Raw genomic sequence first — 8,082 nt, forward strand, 5'->3', positions numbered from 1 at the left:
AGAATCAACCAATTATGTCAAACTTTTTTAATTAATTAAAATTTTATAATTATTTTTATGGAGTACTATATTTTGTATATTATTTTGTATTTCGACAATAGCTATATAAAATATGAAATTTGGTCAAATTCTAGTTAATTACATTTTTATATAAAATCGACATCTTTTACAGATATTAAAAATTATATAATCTGAATAAAATTAGAAAATAAATAGTAATAAATAAATTTTTATATTTTTGGAATACAGCTACAAGTTAACTGGAAGGGATCACCTCATACATTTGCATACTACATTTTATAATACACTACTAAATATTTGACAAGTGTATCCCATTTTATGGTAAAAAAGTTATTACTAAAAATTATTTCTTCCACTTTCTTACTACCATATTTAATCAAAGTAGTTTTGTTATTTCATGCACTTTTGCTTATTATATTTAATCAAAGAAGTTACGTAACTGTTGTTAAAAATATTTAATAAGTCAAATTTTATTTACTTCACAATATTTATATAAAAAATTAAATTTTTATGTATTCCAAAAAATTTAAGAATTGATTTATTACTATTTATTTTCTAATTTTATGGGGATTATATAATTTTTAATATTTGTAAAAGATGTCGATTTTATATAAAAATGTAATTAACTAGAATTTGACCAAATGTCATATTTTATATAGCTATTGTCGAAATACAAAATAATATACAAAATATAGTATTCCATAAAAATAATTGTAAAATTTTAATTAATTAAAAAAAGTTTGACATAATTGGTTGATTCTAGTATAATGAGACCGGATTTTTAAAAATATAGTCAACTAATTATGTCAACTTTTTTAACTCAATAAAAATGTACAATTATTTTTATAGAATATATATTTATATTATTTATATTAAGATAATAGTTATATAAAACATAAAATTTGGTTAACCTCTAGTTTATTTTATATAAGAGAGACGTTCTTTTTATATAAATCTTTTTAAAAAGTAAATCATCATAATAAAATAAAATAAAATAAAAAATAAAGGAAAATTTTGTCATTTTTATATTTTTTAGAATACGTAAACGTACACTCTTTTATATAAATCTTTTTAAAAAAGTAAAATTTGATCTATAATATTATTTTAACCAGAGTTAACAAAATTATTTTGATTAAATATGGTAGCACGAATGTGAAGGAAATAATTTTTAGAAATAACTTTTTTAAGCTTTAAATAGGATCCACTTGTCAACTATTCAATGGTGTATTATAAAATGTAGTATGCAAATGTATGAGGTAATCCTTTCCGGATCCGGAGCAGAAAATAGGAGAATCGAGTGGATTGTTGTAATCTGAGATAGAGCCGAAGAAATATTAGAGATGCGGTTGTGTTTGTTTATTATTGCATTTGTATTTAGAGACGCATGTATTACGTCCTTGGAGCATCAGCAGTAGCGGACGTCACCGCGGAATTTCCACCGGCGTGCGGGAATTCCGTGGCGGACGTCCGCCATTGAGCATGGCATGCACGGATACAGAATTCCGTCGAGGAATTCGCAGTTCCGCGGCGTCCCGTGGAATTCCGCGGGGAATTCCGTGCTGACGTCCGCTATTGCGTTGACTCCCACGGACGGCCGCGCGGAATTCCCGTTTATTGCATTAAATGTTTTTTTTAATTTCTATAAATACGTCCCGTTGAACTTAATTTCATTCGCACCACTTGTATTAACGAGTATGTCTCTCTAAAAATACATTTCTTTCGAAGAACAATGGAGCACCATGATAGCGATTCCCCCGCCTCGAGCGAGTCACCGGCGCCACATTTTCCTATCGACGGGAGTACGCCGATGTCCGTTGCGATGCCTCAAATGCCGGGGATGATGCCCCAATCTCAAATGCCACCGGGAATGATGCTCGAGTACTACAACATGTACCCGCAGTGGTATGAGATGATGCCTGGGGCGAGTACCGGAATGATGCCCCAGATGTCGGGGATGATGATGCCCGGGATGATGCAGGGATCGCCTGTCGCTGCGGGAGGAGTAGGCAGGGGGTCCCCCAATCGCCGGTGGACAACGTCTATTGGGCCTTATATGGACCTACTGTCGACGGACAACCCGACGAGTTCTCATCTCGAAACTCAGTTCACTGGCAATGACACGTTCTCGCTCGAGGAGTTGGGGCTTTCTCCGATCCGGGATTCTCCCACCGACGCATCATCGGCGACAGTGAGGAGTGGGAGGACCGGTCGAGGGAGGGGCAGGGGACGGGGCGTCCCGGTGTACGGTGGTGAGGTGGGGGAGGGATCCAGCGGGAACAGGAATACCGTCTAGATCATGGACGAGTGCGTTGCGTTGGCGAAGACGTGGATCAGTGTAGTAGAGGATTCATACGTCGGGGCGAACCAGCACATCGATCGGATGTGGTGGCGCATTAGCCAAAGGCCCAAAGCTACCTCCAATTCAAACCGCCAGGGGAGGAGCCTCACAACTCAGAGCAATGCCGGAAACAGTGGGATCGGTTGAAGAGGCAGCTCAGCCGATTTGCTGGCATTTACACAAACAACCTCTGCTCGGCAACTAGCGGCATGTCTGCCGAGGATATGAAGCTGTTGTCTCATCAGCAGTTCCCCGACGCTGACAAGGGCTTTGGGGAATTCAAATATTGGTAGGTGTATCTTGTGGTACAGTCCTCGCCCAAGTTCAATGCGGGTGTTGAATCTGGCTGGCCGAAGCGGACGAAGATCAGCGCATCCGGAGAGTACAGTAGCGGTGCTGGTTCCGCGGAACTCCCCCCGCCGAGGCAGAGTTTCCCACACCCACATCGTCGGCCCGCCGCCGTCGCTCGGTTGGGCAAAAGTTTGCGGCGCGGATGTCGAGGGGAAGCACCAGCGGATCTGCCGAGGCCCAATCGGCAGCACCCCAAAACGATCCCGAGAACCCCTCATTCGCCCGCATCGCGGCATATGAAATCTTGTCACGTGCGATGGTTGAATGGCGCCAAGCGACCGACCCCCATTACAAGCGGAAGCTTAAACCCCTCCTCAACAGTATGCGGCGTGATTTGGGGTTCGGCGAGATGTCGGATAACGACAAGAAGGGGGGCAACGGCGGGGACGGCGACGGGGAATCCGAGGAGTGAGAAGCTGGTTTTTATTTTAATAATAATGTACTTTTTTTTAGTTATTATGTATTTTTTTCATAATGAAGTATGTTTGCATTTTCTCCGTATTCGCGTCGAAATTTTAATTCCGTAAATTGTTTAATTCCGGAAATGGTTTAATTTGTGAATTTGTGAATTTTTTTATTGTGGGAAGTCCGTCGGAAATTCCGCGAGGAATTCCGCCACTGTACAGTGGGAAGTCCGTATGACGTGGCAGGAGGTGTTTTTGGGAATTCTTCCGGGAGCTCCGTGCCACTGCTGATGCTCTTAATTAAAATGATTACGGACGCAATTATTTTATATGTCCCTAATTTAGGGATAAATGTTTATTATTGCAGACGCATCGTCCTTAACTAAAATGATTAGAGACACAATTATTCTAATTTAGGGATGCAATTTTGTTGCGTCTTAAATTTAATCTATTCTTGAAAAATTTACGACGCAACTGATTTCGTCTCTAATTTAGCGTCCTTATAAATGGCAGTAGACTTTTGTATACGGAGTATTTTTATTTTTACTTATAAGGTAAGCAATTGACCGTTTGAATTTATCGTACATTTGTTCGAGCTCGAAGACGAATAGATAAGTTGTTAGAGCATCCACAATAGCGCCTAGCGCACCGCCTAGCCGAGCGCTGGCGCTAGGCGGTGCGCTAGGCGAACTATTGCAACCGCCTAGCCGATTTCGCGGAAAAAAACCGCCTAGCGCTCGGCGGTTCCGCGGCGCTAGGCGGTGCGCTAGGCGATCCGCTAGGCGCTATTGCAGCGTCCGGATCGCCTAGCGCGAATTTTTAATTTTTTTTTATTACGAAACACTATATATACGCGACTTGCCTGTCATTTTCATTCGCACCACTTGTATTAACGAGTACTCTCTATCTAAATTTCTGTACAAGATTAACAACGGTAAATGAATCTCAACAACGAGCCTACTTCAGGGAGTAGCGGATCTCAAACTCCCCCGATCCCCGTGGGTAGTGGATGGAGTCAGATGCACCCGAGTCAGATGCACTCATACTACAACATGTACCTGTGGCAACAGATGATGCCCGGGATACCAGCGGGGGGGAGTCCGCCGGGGGCGTTTCCGGCGATGTCGGGGTGGGCACCCAGTGTCCAGATGCCGGGGTGGGCACCCGGAATGCAGATGATGCCCGGGGGGGTACCGGCGACACAGGGGACGCCGGGGGACGTCTATCGCCCCAGTGTTGATTTTTCGACTGGTTCGTCGCACACATCGACGCCAACGGAGGCTGCGCCTCCGGCCCAGTTTGACACTTTCTCCTTCGATGACTTGGGGATAGATCTTTCCGGTATTCCGGATGCTCCCGTTCAAACGGGGGGCGCAGGGCGGGGTCGGGGCGCCCCAAAGAAGAAAGGCAAGGGGAAAAGGGTCGGCGAGTCCTCGCAACCGGGTGAGGACGACAACGCGGTACGGAGGAGGTGGACGGACGCGGAGAACGTCGCGCTGTTCAAGGCGTGGGTGAGTGTTTGCGACGATCCTCTCGTTTCGAACAACCAGAGGATCGTCAACTTGTGGGGCAAGATAGCAGCAGCCTACCAGAGGTTTTGCCCGGAGGGGAGGCCACGCAATGGGGAGGATTGGCGGAAGGCGTGGGACCGAATCAGGGTTGCGGTCTCCCGATTTGCGGGCTTGTACACCAACGCCCTCCGCATGATGAGCAGTGGGCAAACGGAGGACGACTGCAGGAGGATAGCGGAGAAAGCTTTCCCCCTGAAGGGGGGTGTACAAGGACTTCACCTACTGGAACTGCTATCTTGTGCTGAACGACTCCGAGAAGTTCCGAGTAGGTGTCGACTCTGGCTGGCCGAAGAAGCAACGGTTGAACTATTCCGGTGATTTCAGCGGCAGTAGCGGTGGTTCCCACGACCTCCCTGAGACGGCCCAGGAGGTCCCGACCCCTCGTTCGTTTGCTCGCCGTACTCGCCCGGTTGGGCACAGGCGGGCTCAACGGGAGGCGATAGGGGTCGCCGAGGGTTCACAGGAGGTCCAGTCGGCATCCCCCCTTGGCCAATCCACAGCGGATCTCAAATTCTTCGCGCGTCAACAAACGCGCGCTCAGATGGTCAAGACGATGGCCGAATGGCGGGCGGCGGTGGACCCCGTGGAGAAGAGTTTGCTTCAAACATTGCTCCTGAGCATGTAGGAGGATTTGGAGGCGGCACGGAGGGAAGCTGCCGGAAGTAGAGGCGACGGCGACGGAGGCGGAGGCGATGGTGGCGACAACGACGGAGGAGACGACGGCGGCGACGAGGAGTGAATTATTGTACTTTTTTTTAATTATTGTACTTTTTTTAATTATTGTAATATTTTTATATTATTGTACTTTTTAAATTTTTAATAGTATTATTAATGTTTTCCGTATATGTCTCGTAAATTAAATTCCGTATATTGTGTGATTGTTAATTATGTCATTTTATACAATTGTTATTAGTGATGTGGCTATTGATGTGGTTGGGCTATTTATGATGTGGCTAGGCTATGGCTGAGCTATTTATGATGTGATAGGAGGATTTTTAGTGCTGATGATGTGGCAGTGGCTAGGCTATGGCTAGGCTATTGCTGGGCTATTCCTATCGTGGATGGCCTTAGGAGTATATTACTAACATATCAGTAGAATATTATCAAATTACATAGAAACATATTTATTCATAAACAAATACTATATATGTATATTTTCTCTCTTTCCGCTCATTCTCACTGTTGTTCATGTTCTTTGTTGTTGCCGGAGCCGTCACTGCCCATATTCGTTCATTTATAGTTGTGCTGCCACTTTTTTTCCTCTTTTTTACTCGCGCATCTTTCTCTCCAACCTTGATTGATGGGGAAGTACTATTAAATTAGCGTAGGTGTTTGTGCTTTCCAACTTACCTGTACTTACTTATATGTTGTTTCGTTCTCTGCTGCACGCCGTCATCGTTTCTATTGTACAACAGTCACCAAATAAAGATTATTTTCGATTGAAAGTTTAACTAATAAATTTTCGATCTTTGCGAATTTGTGCAAGAATCAGTTTCCTTTGCCTATTTTCGTTGTTGGAGGTTTAGAATTGATCAGAATTAAAATAATTGTTGTATAACATGGTAGAAAAACCAGGTGAAATAGATAGGGAATAAAATGAACCGACATAACTGTTATATATAAATATTTAAAAGGTAACAATACTTATACTACTGAATTACTACTGAATTGTCACGATACCAATGACACAATCAAATTTCAAAATTTTTATCACATTATGCCAAACACTCGTGCAAGCTAAATCACATATTCAAAAATATTTATCTTTACAAAATACTTAGTTAAGATGGACTAATCCATCAACAAAACAAAGCATATTTTATTTAAATTCCTATAATACCATTCAAATCGAATTAATTCACCAATTTTCAGCTTTCCCATATATAGTATAGAAACGAGGAGATAGACAGAAAAAAGTCCCCATATGGTTAATCCGTAAGAGCATCTGCAACGGAGGATGGACGGCGTCCGTTCGTCCGTCCGTGCCGCTGGCAAGGACGAGCTCCACTGCTGGCAAGACACTGCTCGATGCATCGAGCACGTCTGTGCCAGCGAGCAGCTGACGTGGCGGCACGCGATTGGGCAACGGCATAGCCGTTGCCTTTGAATTAATTTTTTTTAATTAAAAATCGGTTTTTAATTTAAAAAACCGATTAAAAAAATCCACTTCCCAAAAAATATATATCCGTTTTTTACCGTTTTCCATCATTTTTTAATTTTTTTAATTTTTTTCCTAAAAAATACACATTTTCATCTATAAATACCCCACTTTCACACAAAAAAATTCACCACACACTACACAATTCTCATCTACACTCTCTAATTTCCATTCTCATTCTCATTCTCATTCTCATCTTCATTATCTCATATCCATTCTCAATCTTTCTTCCACTCCTACAACATAACAATGTCGGCCAAGGCGATGACCCACCGCCCTCCCAAGGTTGGAACCCCGAATGGTTCGGTTCACAACCGTTTTCTAGTCCGGAAACGGAATATTCGGCCCCTCCTCAAACCCAAAGTTCGGGCATTCCGGGTGGCTACCGGCCATACCCAATCGACGACCAAGGTGCCCCCGAAGGGCGATACGGGTAGACACCGGAGCCTAGGCCGACCGCCTCTTCCCAAACTCCGACTCCTCCTACTCGCGGTGTCCGCACACCGTACACTCCGACGGAGATGGATAAATTGCTCACGGCGTACTTGGAAATCTCCGAAGATCCAGTGGTTGGCACGAGCCAATCCGGCAATCACTTTTGGTGGCGCATCGCTCGCCGGTACAATGAAAACCGGCCGTCGGGAACAATCGAGCGCAACGAGAGTATGGTGCGCAACGCCATCTACCGAGCCAATGATGAAATTGGCAAGTTCAATGGCTATTTCCTCCAGGAAGAGCGGAATGCGGGGAACGGCCGGAGTGAGGTCGACATCATCACTGCCGCGTTGAGCACCTACCAATCCATGAACTACAAGTCGTTCAAGTAACTCAACGTTTGGCAGGAGACGCGGACGCACCCGAAGTATATGGGAGGCGTAACATCCTTCTCTAGCGGCTCCTCCAAACGGTCAAGGTCGGTATTCCTATCCGACGTCGTCTCTGAAGAAGTGGCTAGCCAACTCGCTGGAGCTAACTTGGGTAGCCCCGACGCCGGCCCGAGCGGTTCCCAACGCCGACCGCAAAGAAGGAAGAAGGCGGCGGCCAACCGCCGTCGAACCGCGGCTGCAACCGCCGTCGAGCCGCGGCTGCAACCGCCGATGCTCCAGTTCCCGCTCCCGTTCTATATGCGCCACCTCCACCCCCACCAACTCGTTGTGGCAGCTTTTGGCCCAACTCAATATGGCCGATAGGTCCACTATGACCCCCTCGCAACTTCGATCGCACGAGGCCATGATATTG

Source organism: Salvia splendens, chromosome 12 (genome assembly GCF_004379255.2).
Source record: "Salvia splendens isolate huo1 chromosome 12, SspV2, whole genome shotgun sequence".
NCBI lineage: Eukaryota > Viridiplantae > Streptophyta > Magnoliopsida > Lamiales > Lamiaceae > Salvia > Salvia splendens.